The sequence below is a fragment of the Myotis davidii genome, unplaced genomic scaffold, assembly GCF_000327345.1.
Source record: "Myotis davidii unplaced genomic scaffold, ASM32734v1 scaffold10, whole genome shotgun sequence".
Classification (NCBI taxonomy): domain Eukaryota; kingdom Metazoa; phylum Chordata; class Mammalia; order Chiroptera; family Vespertilionidae; genus Myotis; species Myotis davidii.
In genome coordinates, this window is record NW_006283544.1 from 2,176,443 (window position 1) to 2,200,734 (window position 24,292).

Here is a 24,292-nt window from a genome sequence, read left to right on the forward strand (position 1 = left end):
ATAGAAGCCTGTGTTTAATATATATATATACAATGAATTTAGAGATAAGTATCACCAGGAAAACAACATCACAATCTATGTCAAAAAATTTCCTCCCCTCTTCTTATTTATTATTATTACTCCTTGTTGTGATAAGATATACCATTTTATTATTTCTATATGATTATGTGTGTAGAAAGGCTCTAAGACACCAGAGAATCAGTGTGCATAATTTTATTTTATATATCTACCTTATTTTATTTACTTATTGCTTGTTTATAGCACAGAATTCTTTAAGTTACTTTAAGCTAACTTAAAATCCAACAAGAGTGATATAGTTGAATAAATTAATAGATCCACACTATGTAGTAAGTAAAAATAACATTAAGAATAGGCCTTAAGAAAATATGACAATATTTTATGAGAAAAAGCACATTCAACTGCCACCATCTATGTTCTTTGAGTGAAAAATGTGCATATACCCATAAGTAGAGAAAAATTACTCGAGTAATGCTCCAGTGTTAACTGGTTATCTTTAAGGGTTAGGATTACAGTAATATTCATGTTATTTATACAGTTAGGTTTTCTAAAAGAAGCACACAAATTATCAGAAAATAAGAGTATTTTATTTAAAATAGAGTTCCAGATGACATAGGGTTCTGCCAGACTTGCTAACTCATTGAAGTTCAGGGCCCTCTAAGTATGGAGCAGCCATAATAAATAACATATGCGATCATTTAAAAACAAAATCAGTTTATTTGGATTGGGGACTATGAATAGTTCTGTCCCTACTGCCTGACCTCCTCCCATGGGGACTCCTGGACCCAGAGGGACTCAGGCTCCTGCTCCTGTTCCAGCTCCACCTCCCACTGCCCGGGCCCTGGCTGTGGTCCCTTTTTCTTTCTCTACTTCGTGAACTGTGCCTCTCACGACTTTTTGCTGTGTGTCTGTGAGATTTCCGACCCCCGTGTCTACTTCTCCTTTTCCTCTCAGCTTCTCCATTCCTTTTGCAGAAAAGGGCTACACCTGGCTTCCCCCTGGGCCTGCCGTGGTGCTGGTGGTGGTGGCCCGTCCTCTCTCCTCTCTGAGCTCTTACCAAAGGATGAGCCATACCCATCTGGAGACAGGTCCCTATTGGCTTCCCTGAATTCCCTGAATTCATTTCTGGGATGTCCTAACACGTGAAGAAAGTTGCAGTGTTTCCCCGCTGTATTTCACACAGACCACACATGGCCATTTCCCAGCGGGTCACCGGGCAGAATTCGCACCGGGCTGCCCTCCTGCAGACCACCCGCCCTTAGACAGAGACAGGGCCTCTCGGCACTCTTCCCACAGGCACTGAACATACACACTGGCCTTCAGATGAGGTTCCATGCTGCAGCTGCCGGGAACTGGATCACCTTCCCCGCGTTCTTGACCTTGGGGAGCACGTCCTCAGGTGGGCCTCCTCCTCGCTGCGCTCAGGGCTGGCGTGGGGGTCGCGGGCACCCCCTGGGCGCTGCTCCATATTCCAAATGTCCTGAACACGCCGCTGACGGGCAGGGTGGGACTTGACACTGGCAAATTGTGTTTCTGAGAACACCTGTCTCCGAATCTGCAAGCTCCAGTTTTACTGTAGATCGCACAGTTAACTCACTCTTCCCCCATCATTCTCAGGTCCGTGGCTGGTTCTAGGATCTGCAAAGAGCTGCTATTTTCCAGCGGCTTTAGCCTCTTCTGCGCAGCCTCCTTTCATTCTAGATTCTCCTACAGCTTCTGCTCCTCCTTCTTTCCTGTTTTCACTGAGCTTCTTCCCATTCTTCCTCTAGCTTGCTCTCCTGTTCTTCCTGCCGACTTCTAGCTGCCTCTTCCTTTTCCTTCTTGGTTCTGATTCTTCTTGTGTCTTCTGATCCCGCAGCAACCACTCCTCTTGTAACTGTTGCCTCTCTATTTCTAACAGCCTCTCTTCTTCTTGTTCTTCTTGTTCTTCTTCTTCCTCCCCCCTCTCCAGCTCCCCCCCTCCTCCTCCTCTTCCTCTCCCTCCTCCTCCTCCTCCTTCTTTTTCTTCTCCTTCTCCTTCTTCTTCTATAAAAGTTTCCTCCCTTTCCTCCTTCTCTGAGGATCCTGAGTCTCTGAAGCAAGCGAGTTCCTGCCCACGATTCCTTCATCTCTCCTTCTTCAGGGCCACCTTGTACTGTTTGGGGCTGTCTGTCCTGGAGCATCATCATCTCTGGGCCGCCACGTTGCCAGCGCCACCATGGCAACCTATGTTATTTTATTTTATATACCTATATGTAAATACCTAGAATCATATAGATATATACCTCTACACTATATATATAATCTATATGTGCATATATCAACCTATATATATCTACATACAAAAAGATCTAGAAGAAGGACCATAGACATGGAAGCATGGAACAGGCTGACAGATTTCAGAGAGAAGTGGGGTGGTCGGGGAGGGAAGAGATTAACCAAAGAGTTCATGTGTGTATATGAACGCAGGCAATAGTGCAGTGAAGGCCTGGAGAGGGGGTGGGAGCCAGGTGGAGGAGGACAAAGGGGAAAGATGGGGGACATCTATAATACTCTCAACAATAAAATAAATTTTAAAACATATATATAGAAATGTATATGTAGATACACATACAAAAAAACATAGAAGTTTTTTGGAAAAGGGTTGTTTGTTTGTTATTTTTCAGTGTCAAAGTTTTCAGGGTGTGTGTGTGTGCGTGCGCATTTCTATAGATTTGAAAACCTCTGAGTGGTAGGTAATTGTAGAGCTCATCTATTCTAGTCCCTTGAAAAAATTATAGATTTCCTCGGTAATACCTTCAATAAAGTGGCTAAGTGCCCTCTATTTGTACACAGTCCTCTGTTGTGGGTCTCTGTTTGTGAGGCCTACCATTCTAGATAAAAACATGTCCGGTAAAAATTCCCAGGACTAAAATTGTACTCAAACGTCTCCTCTCTAAGCACAGTGTCCTTGAGTGCTAGCAATGGGGGAATGGCTTTCTGAACCTCATTATTAGGCTAGCTTGAGAGGACAATGTGTAATGAAAGCATGTCCCTCTGTCTCAGGCTTTTTAAAAAAATATATTTTATTGATTTTTTACAGAGAGGAGGGGAGAGGGATAGAGAGTTAGAAACATCAATGAGAGAAACACCGATCAGCTGCCTCCTGCACACCCCCTACTGGAGATATGCCGGCAACCAAGGTACATAATCGAACCTGGGACCCTTCAGTCGCAGACCGATGCTCTATCCACTGAGCCAAACCGGTTAGGGCTGTCTCAGACTATTAAAGAATTGATAAAGCTGAGATTTTACTTAGAAGATGGTAGTTGAAACATCATGATATTTTTTTTTAGATGTTGGGTAAACTTCCTTGGATTTTGTACAAGACTAAAGATCTCTGTTAGTGCCTATCTTCATAACTTCTTTGGTTTTTTAAAAATGACATCTACTTTACATTAAATTGGCCTTTAATACGTTCTCATAACACCTTGTAATATCAGGGTAGCATGTATGAAGAGGAGAAAAGACCTAGACAGGAGGCAATATAGTTCACCTAGTTTCCTTGTTCAAAAAAACATAATAACTTTTGGGTACATTATTTGTAGAGAAAACACTCAAGGTTCAAAATGATTTCAGGTAGCATAAACCTAACCTATTTCTGCATTATGCTCTTAGTTTCAGTGTTAATGTCTGTTGTCTTGACAGCAGCCATAATTTATGCTTTTAATTATACTTTTTTTTTTCAGCTCTAAACTCACATTGTTTCTTTACAGTAATGAAGTCACTATGCAGCAATGTCTTTGTCATAAAGTGATGAGGCATAATGAAAACATTATTGGAAAAAAATCATGGGCAGAGAGCGATAGCATATTTAAAGGCGAGTGGGAAACATTCTGTAAGTAACTAAAAACAGTATAAGAAGATGTACATGATTTAAGCCTTGTAAATACTATATATTATATCTGAACACTGTAATGTCTGCCTTTTGGTTTTCCATTAAAATCATAGTATCAAAAGAGTGGATCAACTCCTGACCAAGCTCAAGCCTTCAGCTACCAAACAGTGGTGTCTCCATCCCATTCTTAAAGACCTCCAGAAAAGGGTATTATGATCTTTCCTGGTGAGCCACTTATAAACCTATTTGTAAGAAATTCTCTCTTAAGCCAGAATTCTCTCTCATGCTGCATTTCCTTTCACTGAAGTGTTTTCTTTTTCTTAAATTCCTTAACAACTGCCAATTTTACCTCCCAAATACCTTTCCAATCGGCTACCTCCTTTTGATTATTCTGACTTTTCAAAATTGTATTCTATTCTGTTGTTCACACTGCTATGAAATAAGTCTCTTTAAAATATAACTCATATGATTTATTCCTTTGCTTAAAATTCTCTGAAGTTTTATCTTGCCTTTAGATAAGATTTAAATTTCTCATATGGCACAGAAGCCCTTCATAATCTAGTCCCTAAATGCCTAACTACTTAATTTTTTTTTCTGGAAAATTAATTTGTTTCTTTTATTTTTTTATCTAAATAATGACAACTGACATATGCTGACCACTAACTATGTGTCAGGCACTCTGTAAGTGATTTTACATCTTCCTGGGCTTCCCTATTACCATACAAGAGAGAGACTCATTGATTGGTTGCCTCTCCCACGTGTGGGAATTAAATCCTCAACCATTTGGTGCAAGGGCCAATGCTTAAACACTGGGAAACACTGGCTAGAGCATAAAGATGAGATTAACATTTAAATCAGTAGACTTTGAATAAAGAAAATTACTTTCCATAATGCAGGTGGGCCTCATGCAATAAGTTAAAAACCTTAAGAGAAAAAAAAAATAGGTCCCCCAAGAAAGAAGGGATTCTGCCTCCAGACTGAAACTGCAACATCAGTGCTTCCCCGAGTCTGTCTCTAGCCAGCTTGCCTGCTCCGTAGAATTCAGAATTGCCATTCTCCACAACTGTTTGAGCCAATCCCTTAAAATAAATCTGTCCCCACCTCACTATCCTCCCCCCACACACATATACACACAAACACACCCTATTGGTTTTGTTTCTCTGGAGAACCCTGACTAAAACACCAGATCCTTTTCCATGAATGCCCTTTTTAATATAGTCTGGACTATAAAAATTCAACTTACCACATCTATCCCTTTTTTCCTCTCTCCCACCTACCTCTTTCCTCTTTCAGTCTCTGCAAAAGTTTTCAAACTTTGAGTGTCAACTTGAGAGAACTAATTTTTGCCGTGGACAAAGTACATTTTTCTTCCATGCAGGCAGTACAGGAATTAAATAGTCACAAGGAGGCAGCACAGTGTAGGATTTGGAATATGGAGCCTGACTCCACGCACCTTGGATTTGATTCTGGCTCCAGTGTACAAATGTGTGATGTGGGTGAATTATTTACCTCCTTTGTTTTACACTTTCCTCATCTGTGAAAAGGGATAATAATAATTCCTGTCTCATAGAATTATTATGAAGATGGGAATTAGTAGTTGCAAAGTGCCTACAGTGGTGCCTGAAATGTAATATGTGCAAGCAACAAATGTTTGGTAATTTTATAACCCACATTATAAGCTATTTAACAAGGGCTGAGGATCAAACTGGGTTTGATAATAACCATTCAAAATTTTATAGTATATTTATAAACAACAGAAAAGAACACAATTATATATAATAATGCCCCTCATAATGACGTTTTGGTCAATAACAAACCACGTGTATAAAGCTGGTCCCATCTATACTTATAATAGGGTAATATGCAAATTGGTTGGGATACCGTCACAGTAACAACTGATCAGCAGGTTGCGTGTGCAGCAGGCGTGGTGGGCGGGGACTTGCAGTGTTGGGGGATGGGGGTGGGGCCATGGTGGAGAGGCCTGCCCGCCATGCAGGGACTTGCAGTGTCAGGGACAGGGGCGGGGGAATTGGGGCCCATTGGAGAGCGGCCTGTACTCCTCACATGGTGGTGGCGGTTGTGAGCAGTGCCAAACGGAGCCTGCAGGCCGAGCTGAAGCAGCATGTGTAGGCCATCAGTGCTGAGGAGCGGCTGCCCTAGTCCCGCCTCCTGGCCCAGAAGGTGTGCGATCACAGGGACAGCCATGGTGGTGGACCAGATTGACATCCTCCTGACCATGCCACACGTGTTTGTGGATCTGTGCAGGCGCAGGCCTCTGGTATGTGCATCCTCTCCTCTCCCCTCATGTGCAAATGTCCCCCAGTGTGCTGTCACCCACTTTCGCGCACAACAGTCCTGGCCCATGATGCACACACGTTCCCCCAGCACCTGTGCCGCACTTCTGTCAACCCTGGCGTGCCTATGTCCCGCCCCCCACGACGTGTGCACGTCCCCTCTGGCACGCTCATGTCCTTTGGGGCATGTCTGGGTGTTCTGGGTGCTCGGGGTGGGCGGCTGTGAGATGACAGTGAGAGGGCGGAGTGGAGTTGCCCTGTTCCCGTGGAGGCCAGTGAGGCAACGAGATCGCCTCCGTGGGGCTAATGCAGGTGCTGAGGCAGGAGCAAGTGTGGACAGACACACCTGGTGGGCGCGGGTGGCCCTCCCTGAGGTGCCTTTGGTCAGCGTTCGAGGTCAGGAATCCAGAGGAGGTCCGTCCTCTCAGTGAAATGGCAGGAGAGTTGAGGTGACTGCGGAGGAGGAATGTGCACTCTGGGTGCCGGTGTCCATGAGCAAAGGGTGCCCTGACTGAGCCTTGCTTGCTTGGGGCCTAGCGCACTCCTGCCGGACAGTGGGTGACAGGACGTGCTTTTCCGAGTTAATGAGAGAAAACATTGGTTCTCCCGCTGCCTGCGAAGGTGGAAAGTAGAGTGGGGAGACATGCGCGGAGTGAGCAAGGTTCCCTGTCTGGGGGTTCTAAACTCGCTGCTGGGTCCTTTCACTGCTGACTAGAGATATACAGGGTGTCCCCTCAAAATTTATGCACACTTTGAATACCTACTAATTCCAATGGGTTTAAGTATGAAAAGAAAGAAACAACAATAAAGCTGTCATCTGTTAAAAGTGCAGGCCTGAGCCAGCAATTGGACATCCCCCGAGGGGTCCCGGATTGGAGAGGGTGCAGGCCAGGCTGAGGGACCCCCCACGTGCACGAATTTCATGCACCAGGACTCTATTAAGATTATAATGGATCTGAAAAGGTCCTATCACCTGGTGACTGGTAGCTGTGATATTTGGGAGTGCTCACGTGTTTGTGGTGATGCTGGTGTAAACAAACCTACTGCACTACAGTGGTATAGACGTCTCGCACATACAGTTATGTACAGTATATAACAGTTGATAATGGCAATGAATATGTTGCTGGTTTATGTGTTTACTATACTATACCTTTTTTTAAAAAATATATTTTACTGATTTTTTACAGAGAGGAAGGGAGAGGGATAGAGAGTCAGAAACATCGATGAGAGAGAAGCATTGATCAGCTGCCTCCTGCACACACCCTCACCGGAGATGTGCCTGCAACTAAGGTACACGCCCTTGACCAGAATCGAACCTGGGACCCCTCAGTCCCCAGGCCGATGCTCTATCCAGTGAGCCAAACCAGTCAGGACTATACTATACCTTTTCATCATTATTTTAGAGTGTATTCTTTCTACTTATAAAAAAAAAGTTTGCCATATTGCACTGGCAGAAGCCTTATACATCTCATTTACTGCATCTCTTGATTGCATCATTTTCTCTGGTGCTTGATTTAATCCCACGTTGTTTTGTTCATCATGGTCTCTAGGTGTACAAAATCTACTGCTAATGTTACTACATCAAGTAATTGACCTGGAAACAGAACTAAAAGTGATTAAGGACTATGAAGGTGGAAAATCAGTGATGGTTATTGCTCAGCAGTCAGGCATGTCCCATTCCACCATAGTTATGATCTTAAAGAATAAAAACCATGTGACGGAAGCTGTTAAAGGCATTCATGGAAGGCAGCAAGACTAGTGAAAGTTTGAGAAGGGTCTTTGTCAGACTAGGAGAAACTTCTAGTGACCTGGATTGAAGACCAGACACAGAAGTATGCACCTCTCAGCACCATGACAATCACATCGAAAGCAAAGCGATTGAGATGTTGAAAGAAAAGGCTGGACCGTCCTGTGATGTTGAATTTACTGCTAGCACTGGGTGTTTTAAACAATTCAAGAATTGTTATTTATTACGTAATGTGAAAGTGAGTGATGAGTCTGTGAGTGCTGATGTGAAGGCAGTTGAAGAAATTTTGGAAATCCTAGATAAGCTGGTTGTGGAGAAACATTACTTGCAGAGCAGATAAAGAGTATGGATGAAACCTCCATTCTGCAAACTATGCCGAAAAGGACTTTCATGTATAAGGAGGCCAAGTCAGTGCCAGGCTTCAGGCCTTTTGAGGACTGGACAACAGTCTTGCTTGGGATCAATGTCGCAGGCTACAAATTGAAACCTTTGTGATCTGGCACAGTGAGAGCCCCAGGGTCTACAGCATGTCAATAAGCACACACTGCATTGTACAACAGAAACAGTGAGAAGTCCTGGATGACCCAACTACGCTTTCAGGATACCCTCCTGAATTGCTGTACCAGTGAAATGGAGAAATACTGTTTGGATAATAACATACCTTTTAAGATTTTTATTATCTTATATAATAAAGAGTTAATATGCAAATGGTCATCATGCCCTCATGCCCTCACACCCTCATGCAGGAACTGCTCAGACACTCAACACTGGGGAGAGAGGAATGGGGACCAACCAGGCACAAATGAGCTCATGTGAGAGGAATGGGGACCAGCCAGGCTGTGGCCTGGGAGAGGTATAAGCTGCCCGCCCCGTGATCCTGGATGCCAGTGCCTGTGGCTGTGGCCCAGGAGAGGGACAAGCCACCTGCCCTGTGGTCCTGGGTGCCTGCGGCTACAGCCCGGGCAAAGCCCACAGTCCCCTGAAGCTGTGACCGGCCTGGGTAAAGCTGGCCTGGGTTCTGAGTGCTTGTGGCCAGCCAGAAGGAGGGAAGCCTGGGTCCCGGGTGCCTGTGACTGGCTGGAGGAGGGAATCTTGGGTCCTATTATGAGAGGCAGGTGGACATCCCCTGAGGGGTCCCAGATTGGAGAGGGTGCAGGCCGGGCTGAGGGATGCCCCCCCCCACTCCCTGTGCACGAATTTTGTGCACCAGACCACTAGTTGTATTATAATTGCCTACAGTATTCAGGTTTGGAGCCTCAGACAGTAGACTATACCATATTGCCTGGTGTGTAGTGAGCTATGCTATCTATATATGTGTAAGTACACTCTATGATTTCCTCACAATAACAAAAGTACCTAATGATGCATTTGTCAGAACGTATCCTCCTTGTTAAGTGATGCATGATTGTGTTTATCTTTTTTTCTGACTATAACCATCATGTGTTTTTATCTTTAGAAAAGATAAAATATACAGAGACACAGGGAGAAAATCAAAACCTTTGTAGACCAAGGGCAAGTAAACCTTTTCTGTCAAGGATCAGACAGTCAGTGGTTTAGGTTTGTATGCCATATAGTCTCTGCTTTAACTCCTCAGCTCTGTTGTATTTCAAGAGGCTACACAAGTGTGCATGAACGTGCTCCAGTAAAATTTTACAAAAACAAGCCTTGGGTCAGATTTGGCACCTTGGGCCATAATTTGCTGATACCTGCTCCATAACTATGGCTGTGACATTAATGAATTTATTTCCTGTCTTTTTTCTATGCACACATATATCTAATTTACCGTGACTATAAGTTACAGTTCTGCCTTTTACTGGCTATTTCTATTTTAAATAACTGACGGATAACTTTAGATATATACCTGGTTTTGATTTCTGCTAATTCCATACGATGGAGGAAAAGTACCAATATGAGTTTCCTCAGAGAATGCTCAAAACTGGGACAGAAAAGGGAGAAGCAGGCCAAGTGCTCATGGGGGTGTTATAATGGGCTGGGCTACCCCCTGCTTAGAGGCTAGCAAGACACTAGCCCTGTCCTGCTGGTGTTCTAGTGCCTTGGCCCAGCAGCCTGTCAGCACAGAGGACAGCTCCCCAGGGGCCCTGGGCATCCTTGGCTGCTGGGTGCCTGCATGATTGCCCAAGACAGGGTTGGGTTCTCTAGTACAGGGCTATCCAGGCAGCAGGTCTGCCACATGTTCACCATAGGAGAGAGCATATAGGGAGGTGAGCTTTCCACCAACTTTGTTACTGGCAGTAAACCAATCTGATGGCCTGGAGCTTGGTCTAGGTAGAATTCTGGGATGAAACATGGCTGCGTGCCACCCCTTGATAACCTTTACTTCTTTCTGGCCTTTGCTCAAATTCTACCTTCTCAATAAAGCTACTCTTGACCGTTCTACTAAAGTAACCACATAACGCTGCTCCCTTCCCTGCAAATTAAAACGATTTCTCTATCCCTCTTACCAAAATATGACATGCTAGCTATTTAATTATTTGCTTGCTCATTGTCTATATTCCCCCACCAGAATATCAGCTCCATGAAAGCAGGAATTTTTTATGTTTTGTGTTTGTTCACTGTCAGGCACAAACTAAGCACACAATAAACATTGGTTAAATAAAAGAATGAATGGGTCACATTGCCAAATTGTTTACCAGAGTCCTACTTTCTGGAATTGTTTTCCAGAAAACAAAGGAAATTGACACTTCTGTAGTAAGAACAATAGCATGTTCTTACTATACCTTCATGAGCATTATCTTATGTTCTAAAACATTCTTTTGGGTTCAATTTACTTTAACTTGTTTTCCTTAGATTACTGTACATTTCTTTTCTTTAAATAGTTTCCTCATGCTCATTGCCCATTTTGAACAAACTAAACACTGAGAGGTTGATTTTTGATCTCCTTACGCCCCTCAGTTTGTCTACTGAGCTCTGCATTGGATTGGTTGGAATCAAAAACACAGTGCTCAGCTGCTGTGTGTGTGTGTGTGTGTGTGTGTGTGTGTGTGTGTGTGTGTGTGTTGGGGTGGGGGAGGGTGGGAGACGATGGGGGTGGAGTTCATTCTCCTCAGCTTAGAAAGTTCACTTTAGATCTGGCTATAAAGGTTATGAATAGATTGGTTAAGTTTGTGTGTATGTATTAAAAAAAGGGGGGGGGATTTTGGCAATTTTCCAGAACTTTCAAATACTAAAACTACGTTGGCTTTAATTTTTTTTACTCATGGGGTGCCTCTTAATGACATGGACAAAATTGCCACTTCACTTTGCAACTATTGACTGATGCCATATGTATGTGCTAACAGAACCATTATAGAAAATGTTAGAAAAAATACAATGGGTTGTTTAAGTGATCAGTCTTTCTTTAAGCATATTCCAGTTTAAAACACAATAACTACTTACATGGATAAATTCATTCAGGTATTTCTCAAATACAGTCTCAATTTCTGTCTGAACATTTATTGCCATGCTAGCTATTTAATTATTTGCTTGCTCACTGTCTACCTCCCCACCCCACCAGAATATCAGCTCCAGGGAGTGTAGGTAAAATAACCACTTACAATATAGTATATTGTAAGGACGTGCTTTCAATAGCATTGCCCTATCGGGGACCTGTCTGGATCAACATTAAATACTCTAAAGGTGAACATTTCTGACTATCTGTTCATTTCACTGTATCTTTTTTCCCCAATTTATCTTTATTGTTGAAAGTATTACAGATATCTCCTTCCCACACACCCCTATTCACCCCCCAGGCCTCACCAAGGAGTTATGCTTGTACGCATATAAGTTCTTTGGTTAATCTCTTCCCCGCTCCCCTACGATATTTGTCAGTCTGTTCCATGCTTCCATGTCACTGGATCTATTTTGTTCATCAGTTTATTTTGTTCATTAGATTCCACATATGAGTGAGACCATGTGATAGTTGTATTTCTCTGCCTGGCTTATTGCGTTTAGCATAATACTCTCTAGGTCCCTCCATGCTGTATCTCATGTTAAAAAAAATACACCTTTGGAGAATAGGGGCATGGGGTGGATGAAAATGGGAGCAAGTACTTATGTGGGTTTGCATATTTTAATCCCCAAAGTCTGTTTTATTCGCAGGCAAATCTCTTTTCCTTCCTTTGCTGACAGAAATGTTCCTATAATAGAGAATTTTAATTGAAACTTGCAAATAGCATTATAAAAGAAATAAATATTTTTATTTTAATAGCAACTATAAAATTTCTATAACTCAGATAGTTATACAACTTTATAACAGCCCATTCACTCATCCATGCTTAAATTTCCATGCCAGTTGAATTTTTCCTTAAAGATAAACAAATAAGGCTTTTTTTGCTTATAAATTACACATTATCCTGTATCTAATTAAAATTATTTTTTATCACCTATCCTAGAATTAGTTGTTTCTTTCTTATTCTTTCACATACCAGGAGATGCTTTTGGTCAAGCACTAGTTTGTTTTTTCTTTGTTTAACCACAAAGTATTCATTTGGAAAGCTATTTCTAACCTGAGCATTACTTTTAAAGTGACTTGTACACATGCCAGTTTTTCTGCATGTTTTGACAAATGACACATTTCCTTTGGTGCTTCCTTGTGGGTAACAGTGTGTGAGGATGTGGTGTTGGAAAAATTTATTACAGTTATTTTGCAGTTGATATTAAAAAATGTGATGTATTATACCAGGTGTCTGACCTTTAAAGATCTTAGGACCTAATTCATTACAACATAAAATTTACATATTATTCAACTTTGCTGCAGATCTTTTATGAACAAGTCATGGTGTGTATGTATATCAGGAGAGAGAGGAAAAGTCAAAGCCGTGCAAGGAACTGAGGTCCGAAGCCCAAGCTCGGCTCTCTTAGTGAGAGGGAGGCAACCACATAATAATTAAACTGAGGAGGCAAAAGCATGGAGTACAAAGCGGAAATTGTGTGAAATAGGGAAGCACATCTTTTCATATTCCTCACCTGGCCTGCCCTAATCTGTGGTGCAATGAAAGCCACATCTAAGAGAGACTGCAGAGAGACAGCTTTAGAAAATATCTTTAAGTACTGAAGTCTGTGATACAACCAGCAAAATAATACCTACACAATGGTGGTTCATGTCTGATTTAAAAATACAAGACGAGATTTTAAAATGAAAATTATGAAATACCTTAGAGATAAAATAAATGTATTTGAAATAGTGTATATCTAACAGTTTTTAAAAAAACCAGAATTTGTAGCACATTGTAGCAAATTAACCTGAACATTAAAAGATTATGTGTTATCGGAAATCAGGTGTTATTTTAATTCTTTTAAATATATTCAATATTTCCTTTTCAATAGCTGCTAGAATATCCTTTTCCTCATAATTTACTTTCATCTTATTTGTGTTTGGGATCAAATAAATATCCATTAAATTAGAAAGTCCTACTTTTAAAAATGCATATGTTTACATGATGACAGTAGGAATACTCGTTTGTAAGGTGCTGGGACACAATGATTTCATATCACTCAAGGACCCACAAAGCTCTGATTGAGAATAATATCTTTCCCTGAGGAGACCATGATATTATAAGGCAGAAAAATAAGTCTAAATGCTTCTTTTTATAGAGACTATAAAGTAATTTGAGTTAATACAGATGGGTTATTAATATCGATATAATCCAAACACTATTTAAAGATTCAGTTTGCTATCAAAGATAATGTTTCCTTATTCTGCAGTTTAATTAGCAAGGAGGAAGCATTTTATCTGAAATACTGATTTTGTAAATTAATTTGCTGGAAGGTATAGAAATATGCTTGAAGTTTTTTTATTTTAATAATTTTTAATAAATGTGTAGAAGCAATTGATACAGGACAAAACTTAAAAAGCTGTAATTATCATAAGGGTGAGCTGCTTCCAGCAAATGCAAGCCACTCGCTTAGATTAATGGCACACTAAGAGGAAGAGCTGTGTATTTGCAGTAGAGGGCGCTGTCTTCCAGTCCTACCACCAGCTAAAACAGAAGGTCACTCAGTCTATTGATAAATCACACTGCCGTGATTCCTAACTGACAGCTCAAACTAACATCAAGCTGGATGAGGGAGAACAAAAGGCCATCAAGCAGCCATTTTCTTGACACTTTTATTCAATCACCAGCAGATTGCTTACGACAGCAATAGCAGCTGTTTTGTCTTCATCTTTCCACATTTGATAAAAGGTGTCAACTCAAATTTTTGTAAATAATTCACTTACCCCTACTGCACACACCAGCACTGTTCAGCATATGTATTTTGTGTGAGCAGATCACTGAGGCAGGTCAGAGCTCAATGATATCAACTGAAGGTCATCTGTGATCTAAAAATAAGCTTCGCTAAAGCTATACGGTTCCTCAAGGTCAGAGATAAGAACTACGTGTAGATATCTGTGGTGGGAACAAAAGGTTAAACAATAGGGAGAAAAAGTATGAAAGCGCTTCCTTTCATATACGAGTGCTTTTCTTTGTTTAAGAAACCTCACTCACAGGCTCCTTGGTCAATTATCAATGTAGGGTGTTTGTAAACCCACCTAAGAGATTAAACATCTAAATTGGTCTTTCAAAAGTTTGAAAAAATAGTATTTGTAGCACGCTATTCATCATGACTGTACAGCAGGCAGACTTGCAATTCGTTTCTATGTTCTTTTTAAAAGAATCATAAAAAGAGTGTCAAAAATTAATACAGTTAGATAGAATTTCATTTATCTCATTCATTTAAAATTCTACCCTGAAATGCATTTAGGCTTGAGAGCTGAAAAAAAAAATAGAGAAAGAAGGTGTTTTATATCATAAGAGCTTCATTTGCTTTAAGGGCTTAGAGAAACTAATAGAGAAATCCTTGAATTATTGCAATAAGATACTCTATCTGGTGTTGGCAGTTGCTAAAAGTGCTGAGATTAAAAATGATACATCCTTCAATGCTGGGTTGTTTTTTCAGTTACATTACTCACAAAATAAATCTAAACAACAAATAGTCACTATTTGGTTTATATTTTCTAATAGGAAAAGTCCATGTGCTTTGGAGATCCTGTCCGAGCTCCAGTGCAGGAGGATTTATTACCTGTAATTGATGTGCACGGAGATCAAAGAGCAGTTTCCTCACATTTTCTCCTATTCTTCTTACCTCAGAAATCGGGGGGAGGGGGGCAATAACTCTTGCAGCTCCTTTGGAATAGGTGTAGAAGAAGGAAATGAACCTGGGTAAGGTACCTCCACAATAATACTGGGCATTAACACATTTTTTAAAGAATCCAAATAGCTAATTCAATTTCTGGTTAAAAGTTAATTCCCGCAAGAAGAATGAATATTTTCACACTTTAAACATTAATAAAGTAGGGGACAAACTAAGATTTGGAATAATGTTTAAATCTTCTGAGTTTAAAAGCTTAATGCTACCTTCTCACGTTCTCTCTAGGTTATTATACATTTGCACTTTCTGCCACTTAGCACATGCCATTTTATATTGTAACCTGTCTTCTTACATACATTTTGTGTGTGTTTGTTTTCTCAACAGGGATTGTGGGACTACAAGGGCAAGAACCATCTCTTAATTGCATAACATGGATACTTTTATGTTTTCATTAAGCAAACAAAGCACTTGCATACCTTATTTGATCTACATAATTGTCCTGTGAGGTGGTCAGATAAGAGATTATTATCTCCATATTGGAGGTGAGGAAACTGATGTTCAGAGATGCACAAGATAACTCTACATGTCTGTTACAGAGGCAGTACTCAAATCTAGGACATGTGGCGCGTCACCCAGCGCTTTCCCACATAGCCTTAATATAGCATGTAAACAAAGAGGCGCCTGGCTTGGGATCTCAAAATAGAGCGTGGTGCTGGCATACAGCAAACATTCAATATACTGTTAAATACATAAATGGTAACCATATGTGTCTAACCAACAGACATGTAAAAGGCACGCAAAAGTGTTTGATAGTTTTATTGATAACAATGATTTGGGCAGTAGATCAATTCCAGAGTAAATATGACTTGTGGACAAGAAAACTAAGAGAAATGCAATGTCTTTGGTCTGGAAGAGCTAGCTAGCATTCTAGGCAGGGAACGGATGTGTTTTCATGATAAATTTCTTTGATGGTAAAATGCAGATAATAGTCACAGCTTTATTATCTTATCAGATTGTTGTGTGGATCAAAAGACATTTTGAAAGGCGTTTTGTAGGCTGTGAAGTGCCATATATGCACGGGATGGGCTTTACTGGGATTAAGGCAGTGCACGATGACTGCCAAATGAGGGCGACAGTGAGTTCAGAAGTGAGAGCCAGCTCTACCTGGAGGGGTGTGGGAAAGTTTGAAAGCATGCTAGGAGAAGGCATTTCAAGAAGACAGGGAAATCTAAACCCAAAGCCAGGGGTAGAAATGGACAAGACATGTTTAAATGAGAATGAGCATAGCTTGATAGGACTGCTTATAGAAGTGAGCAGACGGATTTAGGTTTGGAAAGATAGGTTAGGGTGTATTTGGCTGTCTAACCAAATACTTGGCTGTCTTGGTACCAGTGAGAGAGTCTGACCCCAAAGGGAAACATGCGGCTTATTTGAGAATGGCCGTAACTTTCCATTTAACTAATTGCATATGAGGAAAGCAGAGAAGACTTTAAGGGAGCTAACCAAATTCCTCAAGAAAAAAAAGACCCCCAGTTCCATAGGGGAACAGTAATTATTGTGAGAGAAAAGGCTTCCCAGATAGTGTATAATAACAATAGCATACTTTATTGGAGGAATGCTATGTCTCACGTTATTCTAAGGAAATTATTTACATTGACTAATTTAACCTTCATAATTGAGGAAATTGTTATCACTGAACAATGAGATAGCTGGTACCTAGAAAGGTAAGGTGATCCCAGGTCACTCACTGGGAAACTGCGGAGCTGGACCCACCCGCGGCGATCTGTCTGCACAGCCTGGCTCCAGCACCGTCAAGGCCCTGATTTACTGTTAAGTCCAAAAGCACATCAAAGAATAATGATATTAGGTGTGTTCACTTCGTGAAAATTCATTGATTTATGCATTTTTGTATGTTTCACTTCAATAATGAGTTATGTTAATTAAAGAAAAGTAAGTATTCTATGTGCTTATAGAAGAAAAGATCAGAAAGATATGTACAAAGTGTTAACCTAGTTATCTTTGGTTGTAAGGAATATTAATAATCTAAACTTTCTTCATTTTAGTTATCTCTATTTCCACATTTTTGATAATTGCCGGGGCTTCTCACATGGTGCACCCACCACCTTGCCGGGGCTGACTAGCAGTCCCTGAATGACGGCTGAACAGATTACTCTGACACAGTTTCACTGTGGGGGAGAGGGCTAAGGGACGGCCTGGCTGAAGAAGCCAGGCAGCCTCGATTGCCTGCCTTGTTAGCCTTTATTGGAATTTTTGTCTTTAGATGCAATCAGTAGGGTGAGTAATCTTGGGAAGATACACATGTTTACATTGTCCTCTAGGCAAGGGATTCCAGGGATTAAGCATAAGGATTCCAGTAAACACCCAGGGGTCTGCACGTACACAGACTTGTTTGGAAAGGTCAAGGGATAATTAGGGGCACCACCTTCGACACTCCCCTAAGTCTCCCCTACTCCCCTAAGTCACAATTCTGATAAACAGGGCAGGCGGCCTTCCACACACTTCCCTTTTCTCAGAATATCCTCCTTACAACTTTCCGACCAAGTCTCTTGTGCTCCCCAACAGATAATTACCCTATAAAACTTTTGTAATAAGAAATATCACTTTAAGCAAACAGAAAACTTATGATGAGGAAGAAATGAAATGAATATTGATTTAACAATGGCTATATTATACTTATTATCTAATTGTCAAAATAACCATTTAAAGGGATTTTTTACTATTTGTTGCCATTTGAGCATAATGTGAATTTCAGCACAGTAAATAACTGGCCCAACTCACATATACCACTTAGCACATAATTAAAAGAGACAGAATGTGAATCCAGAACTGATTCTAAAACCCAGGAAACAATTAAGGAGAGAATTCAGGGATGGAGAAAGAATTCTAGGAGGTAAGTTCTAATTTGGTGTAGTAAGACAATTAAGAGCCAGAAGAAATCATCTTGAAAAATTGCTAAATGGAAAGAAAGTAAAAATGATTTTTTATTACACAAAAGCATAGTTTGAAGCTTTATTAGCAACCCATAGATTCTTTAATATAGCTTATTTGGAAGAGCTTATATAGCTCAATTTTTTGTCTCATCACTGGATATCTTCTTCAAACAAAACTGAGTAAATCATCAGATTTTGTGCATGATCCTGGGAAGTCAGATTCAAAGATATTATTTACTCTATATAAAGTTTTTTGTTTGTTTTCATTTTGTTTTGTTTTACCCAGTATCCCCACAACATCCCCCGTTCCCCCCACTTCTTTTTCTAACAAGGATTCCCTATATTTCTGGTCATTTTACAGTCACTGATGAGATTGGACATGAAACAATTTGTTAAAGCAGTTTAAGTGTTTCCTGCAGAATTGAGGAGAGAAGTCAAGAAAGGGACAATGGACTCTGGCATGTAGAGTAAGAAGGGGGAAACCATTGTTTTCTACTTTTAAAATAGACAAGAACAGAAGCTCTTGGCATGTGACCTTGGCTAAATTACTGGGTTCCTGTGTGAACCACGTGTAAAGTGACATAAAAAGACATCCACCAGGCAGCACAGACACTGCATCTGACTTAAGGAGCTTTGGTAGGTAAGTTATGTCTTCATTAGCTCAGGCTGGGACTAAAAGGTGATTACCGCTCTCTGCAAAGGATGTTTTAAAGGTTCTTCCTTTTTTTTCTCTCCCACAAGTTTTCTTTGCTATTCAGGTGTCTAGTTCACCATTTGCTGCTGAGTTCTAGGAGCTCGTGAAGCTGCCTGTAACAACAGCAACAACAACAGACACTGATATTTTTATTTCAGTGGGAAAGGGCACAGAAGAAAAAATAATCTGTTTATTAAATAGTACCTTCCATGGTATTTTTTTGTATGTGTGTTGGGAAACAAATAGTTCTGCCAGTGTCTGATGCGGCATTGTTTTCTATCTATTTTTATATATACCACTATTTTGCTGTTTTCTTACTGGTATCTCTGAAATGACCGATTCTGGGAAAGCATAGAGGAAATTCAGGAAAATGAAACTTAATAAGGTTGATGTTAACTCCTAGAGAACTACAGAATGTACGGTTAAACAAATGGTTTTCGGTAATTCTTAGAAATCAACAGGACGTCTAACAGTTAATCATGTCAAACACATGTTTTAGCAAAACATATGGGAGTTCCCAATATATTCAAATATTCCCTTCTTAATGAGCCTTTATTGATTACCCTATCTAAAATTTAGCCTTTGTATTCTCTACTCCTGCTTTGTTTCTCTCCTTAGCATTTACTGTCATCTAATATACTATTTTATAACTTGTTTTGTGCATTCCACTAGAACAGCGGTTCTCAACCTGTGGGTCGCGACCCCTTTGGAGGTCAAATGACCCTTTCACAGGGGTGGCCTAAGACCATCGGAAAACACATATATAATTACATGTTGTTTTTGTGATTAATCACTATGCTTTAATTACGTTCAATTTGTAACAATGAAAATACATCCTGCATATCAGATATTTACATTATGATTCATAACAGTAGCAAAATTACAGTTATGAAATAGCAACGAAAATAATTTTATGATTGGGGGTCACCACAACATGAGGAACTGTATTAAAGGGTCGCGGCATTAGGAAGGTTGAGAACCACTGCTCTAGAATGTAAGCTCCATGAGGAAAAGGTTCCCCAACCCCTTCCCCTACCTGATTCTATTACCTGCTGTATCTTTAGCACCTAAAATAGTCCATGACACATACTAAATGTTGAAAGAAGAAATATATTTGTAAAGATATTGAAATACAGACTAAATAATAATAATGTTATTTGGATTAAACCATCAGAACCAATGTTGATAACTTCAAGAAGGTCTCAGGAGAACTTTGTTCCCTAGGACTCTGGCTATTCTCAAGAATCGCTCATTGAAAATATAAAAGGTAGGGTTAAGAAATTTTTTGATGAACCTAAGCTAGGAAGAATTTAACTTGGTTTTGAGAGGCTAAAAACTGGACGCAGGCAAGAAAGCTACGAATATATGCACCCCTATGTTCATTGCAGCGTTAATTATAAAAACCAAGATTTGGAAGCAGCCCAAGTGTCCATCAGCAGATGAGTGGATAAAAAAGCTGTGGTATATTTTCACAATAGAATGTTACTCGGCCATAAAAAAAAAAGAAGGAAATCTTACCCTTTTTGACAGCAGGGATGGACCTGGAGAGTATTATGCTAAGTGAAATAAACCAGTTAGAGAAAGACAAATACCATATGATTTCACTCATATGTGGTATCTAATGAACAAAATGAACTATCAAGCAAAATAAAGACATAGCCATAGAGATCAGGCTGACAGTTGTCAGGGGAGGATGGTTGGGAGGCTGGGTGAGTCGGGGTAGAAAGGTTAAAAAAATATTATGACATGTATTCCTTAAAAAGAGATATATAGTTTAACCTTCTTAAAAAAAGACATAATAGAAACAATATAATCTTATTGGTCTAATTGAAAAAGCTGTAGAACAGTGAATAATTTATTTAGCTTTCCTATTTCCTATTTCTGAGGTGTGTTTTTTTTCATATTAGATGGATCCAACTAGACTTTAAATCTCTTGTAGGTACTGAGATTACTCAGTCTTTGGAAGCTAAGGAACCAGGCAGTCAAACTGACAAACAAGGTGGAGGTAATGGCAGAGAAAGAGTGGAGGCAAAGCAAGCAGAGGTGGCAGTTATGGGAGCTGAAGTGACAGGGGTCATATAGGCAGCATTCAGTGGAGTCAAGGCCAATAGTGGTTGAAGTGATGGTTGTGGCTGAGCATGATGAGAGGAGGTACAAAAGGAAGAGGAAGAGAGGCCAATGGAGATGTCTCTTGTCCACTCTGTGCTCTTGAAATTGTTCCTCCTGTCTTCTGATCTTTCCACATTGATAGAAGCACTCATTATAAATAAAAGAGCAAGAGCAAACAAAACACAAACTCAACATTTCAAATAGAGGTAGGGATGGACTCCCACTAGCAAATTGAAACGATTGCTATCAGGAAAGTTTTGTGCCATGCTCCCAAAGTTATGTAAGAAAACACATTCACCAAGTGAGTTGGCATTTCTAAATATGATAAAGAATCACTTCAGAGTCTGTTAAGGTGGTCATTGTGTTGATTGTGAAGATCAGTGGTTCTTAAATTTTAGCGTGCCTCAGAATCACCTGAATGGCTTGTTAAATACATTGTTTTGGGCTCCACTCTCAGAGCTGCTTATCCAGTAGGTCTGGCATAAGACCCAAGAATGTGCATTTCTAACAAGTTCTCGGTTGATGTTGATGCTGCATGTCAGAGACCACACTTTGAGAACCATTGTGCAGGCTTTGTTTTGTACTAGGGCGCCTGAGTATGAAATCTACAAGCTACCCAGGCTGGAAGTCACACAAAGGAATCCCTGAAGCCCTCCTTTGAGGATTTAAGATTTTGTTGTGTTTCAGTATGGAAAACAGTACTAAATTCACTGTCGATGTATCCTATTATTCCTTTTCAAGTGGAAGAAATAGACTCAATGAGGAAAACCTGGGGTGAAATAGGCCTTGGTTGACAGTCTTTGGCAACTCTGCTACCATTTCTCAGTAAAGAGAAAGGAGAGAATGCTATTGGTTCTCAAGTCAGGAGACTTAGAATATAGACCTTGTGTTGACTCTATCCAGTTATATCATCTTGTTCAAGTCAGTACCCTGGATTCTTTCTCCTCATCTGTAAATTGAGAATACCAGGCTAGATGGTGTTTAAGATCTCTTCTTGCTCTAAAATTCATTTTGTATGGTACTAAGTCAAAGCTGGCATTTATATATCACAATGGCAAATTGAACAGTTTATCTTTGTGACAACTGAATTTCTCTGGAGGTTTTTTTTTTATTATTTTTGGTGAAGAAAGATCTTAGTGATCCAAATTTTCTCTGAAAGTGAATGTGAGATCCCTAATAGTACCTGGCACACAGTACTTAATGGTAGTCATTCTTTTCCTTTCTTGTCTTTATCTCTAACTAGAGGCCCAGTGCACGAATACGTGCCTGGGTGGGGTCTGGCTGGCCCACCCCAATTGGCCTATTGATCAGGCCTAGGAGAGGGGCTGAGGGCGGTTGGCTGGCTGGCCCTGCCCCTGGGCGAACTCCCTGTTGAACTCCTGATTGAGGGGACAATTTGCATATTAGCCTTTTATTATATTGATGTTAATGATTCTTTGACAAAATTTAAGTAGTTTGCTTTTAGTTCAGATTAGAAATTCTGTCATTTAAAAAAATGTAATAAAAACTTAGACCCATTTTGGAACTTAGAATCCCATTCCATGCGCTTGTTGTTTATGTGTTTTGCCACCAGATAGCAGAATTACCCTTGTTATAATCTTTCTATGATTTAGATGGGTTTACTTTTTGGAAACTCTTTGATAGAGAAATGTGGGAGAGGAAGTCCTCCTAACCTCCTATCTGAGGATAATTGGTACTGGAGAAAAAACTTTGTTCAAGTGAATTCAGTTAAAAATGCTGGCCAAAATGGGCTAAAAAAAAAAAAAAAGGCTTGAGTAGACTTCATCTTGAAAAATAAAATTAAGAGTTATAAAAAAGGTTTAATTGCTCTTATATTTAACCAAACTCAGTTTTTATTTTCAACAACGTGTCCCCCAAAAATGAATCAAGTTTTTTGTTGTTATTGTTTTGTTTTGTTTTTTTTTGTTTTTGCTTTTGGGCAGGATCCAACTTACATCTGCTAGTTCAGCTCTGTCTCCTAAAGGAAGAGTTGCTGCCTTGGCTTCTTAGCATAGTACAATCATAAAAGAAATGATTTCTGTAAAATTATTCAAGGACTTTATGAATTTTCACAAGGTCATCTCTTAATTCTTTGACACGAATCAATCTTTTTGCAAACACTGATTGTGTTATTACCCTTGTTGATATTGCTTTTCTTCAAGTGTTAACTAGTTTAACTCTTTTTCACTTGTTTTGGTTAATGTCCTATGAACAGTCTGATGACAGCGCTCCCTTTGAGTTTATTGAATCATGGATTTTTGGTAAGATTTGCAATTTCATTTTGTTGTTGTTACAAAAGCATGTTAACCTGAAATATGGGAATAGACATTAGTATTAAGGAGAAAAGAATTTTTTTCTAGGAGAAGTTTTATTTAGATTGCATTTAAACAATCAGCCTAAAATCAATGTGCGTGTGTGTGCATGTGTGTGCGTGCGTGTGTGTGTGTGTGTGTGTAGCCAAAGAAATATATAAGATTTCAATGTTTCTTTGTTTCACAGTTTTAAAAAAATTTATTGATTGCTTTTTAGAGAGAGAGAGAGAGAGAGAGAGAGAGAGAAATATCAACTTGCTATTCCACTTATTTATATATTTATTGCTTGATTCTTATATGTGCCCTGACTGGGGATCGAACCTGCAAACCTTGGCATATTTGGACAATGCTCTAGCCAATTGAACTATCTATCTGGCCAGGGCCTGTTTCATTATTTTATAGCATTTTCAAATTGGGTTTTATTTCAATTTATTGAAAGAATACAAAAACCCATATCAGTGAGCTTTCACTATAAACATGCTGTAAAAGAAAGCTACCCCCAAATTCAGTGGCTTCAAACAACAATCATTCATTTTCACAAATTTTCTAGTTGCCTGGTATTAGATGGTATAGAGTGAGCTTAGCTAAGATAGGAGGGATTTTTAAATAAGGATTAGTTTGAAAAGAGGTCAGTTCATTAGGAATTTTTTTTTTGTGGTATGATATATTTTTTTTCTATGACACAAACCGCAACACTGTCCAGCTTCTAATCCTGGTTCTGTTCCATACTAAGTTATCTTGGACAATTTACTTACCGTATTTGCCGGCGTATAAGACTACTGGGCGTATAAGACGACCCCCTAACATTTCCACTCAAAATACAGAGTTTGTTATATACTCGCCGTATAAGACTACCCCCTCTTCCGCACACCTTCCACACACCAAATAAAAGGTAAAACAATATCAGATTTGATTTTAACATTTTAATTTATATTCAAATGCTTATGACATGCAGGAAAACTGTCACAAGGCTGTATGTAATCAAACATATACATAAAACAGTGCAAGTTTATTACCGGTAAACATACCGGTAATTCACTAAAGAAAACACACTCTATAGACTGGTACCGTAGATGCTTCTCAGGAACACAGGCAAGCAGCCCACAACCTAGAGGGACTGTCAATGATAGAAGAAAGATAACAAATAGAGGTAGAGAGCAAGTGCCGGGCAAGTCCCTAGCAA

The 24,292-nt window shown here is 39.9% G+C and overlaps 1 pseudogene; it reads right to left on the reverse strand.

Moving 5' to 3' along the window:
* Positions 1 to 733: 733 nt before the first annotated feature.
* On the reverse strand, positions 734 to 21,360 carry LOC102774144 (annotated as a pseudogene).
* Between the last annotated feature and the right edge of the window lie 2,932 nt (positions 21,361 to 24,292).